At 23.0% G+C, this 2,034-nt stretch overlaps 1 long non-coding RNA gene across 1 annotated transcript; it reads left to right on the plus strand.

The window, feature by feature from the left end:
- The first annotated feature begins 443 nt into the window (after positions 1–443).
- Positions 444–1,777, plus strand: LOC136088492 (uncharacterized). Its single transcript, XR_010642213.1, has 3 exons — positions 444–613; positions 758–990; positions 1,091–1,777. It is a non-coding gene; the product is annotated as an uncharacterized LOC136088492 (long non-coding RNA).
- Positions 1,778–2,034: the final 257 nt, after the last annotated feature.

Consider the following 2,034-nt stretch of genomic DNA (forward strand, 5'->3'; position numbering starts at 1 on the left):
ATATAGGCCTATAGTTATAGCCATATATATATATGTGTATATATATATATATATATATATATATATATATATATATATATATATATATATATATATATATATATATATATATATATATATATATATATATATATATATATATATATATATATATATATATATATATATATGAAGAGCTTATTTTCAAAACGCGGTAAGCGCCAATTTCGAAAAAACTGCGTTAAGTGGATAATTTTGAAGAGAAAGTTAGATACTTTTAAGTCATGTTTGTAACTAATTAATTAGGTTTAATTTTTTTTTTTAATTTAGGCTCTAAAAATAATTTATTTTCAAAACGCTGTATAATTTTTTCAGTTTATTTTTAATGTGCTGTATATTTTTTTGACCAATCCGTGCTTATATTAGTTAACTCCACGCAAGCGCAATAGTCATATTTAATTAATAATAATAAAGATGGCTGATTTGGGCGGTTAAGATGAAAGTGTTGTGTCAACGTTAAAATCACGGAAAAAAAAAACAATGCTCTGCAAGAGAGAAAAATAAGTTATTTAGACATTCAAGCGGAGGAAAAATTCCTACTATATCATGTAATCATGTTTCAGGTTACTGCAAAGTGAGTTTTTTTAATTTAATGATCTTCGTATGTTGAAATTATAATTTAGTTATGAGTTTAAAGTTTTATTATACACAATGTAAGATTACTTGGTATAATTTGTGTTTATGGCAAAGTAATTATTTATTGATTGACTTATTTCAGGCTCGAGATATAACAAAGGATAATTTGCTAAAACATCATACAGAATTCTATAGTATTGCAAATAAAGTCATAAGATGCTACTATACTGTCAATGCCTAATATAATCAGTGTTAAAAGAGTCAAAGTGAAATATAATAATCGAATAAAGTTAAGAAATATGAGTATTGAGTACTTTTTATGCTGCGACGGAATTAAAGTACGAGTTTGTCAAGCTTCATTTTGTTCAGTATTGTGTAAGTATAAAATTACTTTACTTTTAATTCAGAAATAGAATGTATATTTTGTTAAAAAAAATTAATGAGTAAAAGTTAATATTTTATTAATTTATTCCAGCCATAAAACCTGATAGAGTTTTAAGAATTGCAAGACACTGGTATGAACATGGAACAACCAGACCTGAAAATAGAGGAGGAGACAGGAAGAAAATAGCTTTTTCTGAATAGGTATGTTAAATCCCGCGTTTTACGGAACCGATTTTCGTGCTTAAAAACTGTTTCACGTTTTTAGAACTTGGTGTTTAGGCAGTATGGTAGGATGATGTTTTGTAGCATATTTTTTTAGAATTTTATATTAACTTAGAAGTTTTTTTAAAAGTAGAATAGTTAAACTTTTTTAAAGAGTATTTTTTTATTATATTGACGAAAGTTAAAGTGTTATTTATTGATATCAAAAAGTGTGTTGTACTTCTTTTGCTTAGTAAATGTTGAAGATATTATCTTTTTTTTTTCTATCCTATTCTTTTTTTTAAGTTTATACGTTTTCTATGCACATGCCAAATTTCAAGAATTTATTTTAACTAGCAGATACCCTATTTTTACCCTCACTTTTGGTACCTAAATTTTGTTTTTCCGACTTCTGTTTGGGATTGAAGGATATTAAATATTCGTTTTTATAAGCCAATAATAATAATTATTAAAAAATTTATGTGATTTTTCTATATAATAATTTTGTGATATAAGTACTAATATTGCATTTATAAAGTATCACTGTAAAAATAACATTTATTATATATTAAATCAATAATACATGTTTTTTGCTCAGTCCAATCATACTATTACATTTTTAAAAAGCTTTATTTCATATAATAATATAATATATGCTTTTTTACGTATTTAGAATATATCATATATTAGTAATATACTAACATTTGTCTAAAAATATATAGACATGTATAATATATTTATAGTAAATTAAATTTAATATACTATTTATAGTATCTTATATTTATAGTATATTATATACTTAATATATACTATATTATAGTATATATAAAATAT

This window comes from Hydra vulgaris, chromosome 12 (assembly GCF_038396675.1).
Source record: "Hydra vulgaris chromosome 12, alternate assembly HydraT2T_AEP".
Lineage (NCBI taxonomy): Eukaryota > Metazoa > Cnidaria > Hydrozoa > Anthoathecata > Hydridae > Hydra > Hydra vulgaris.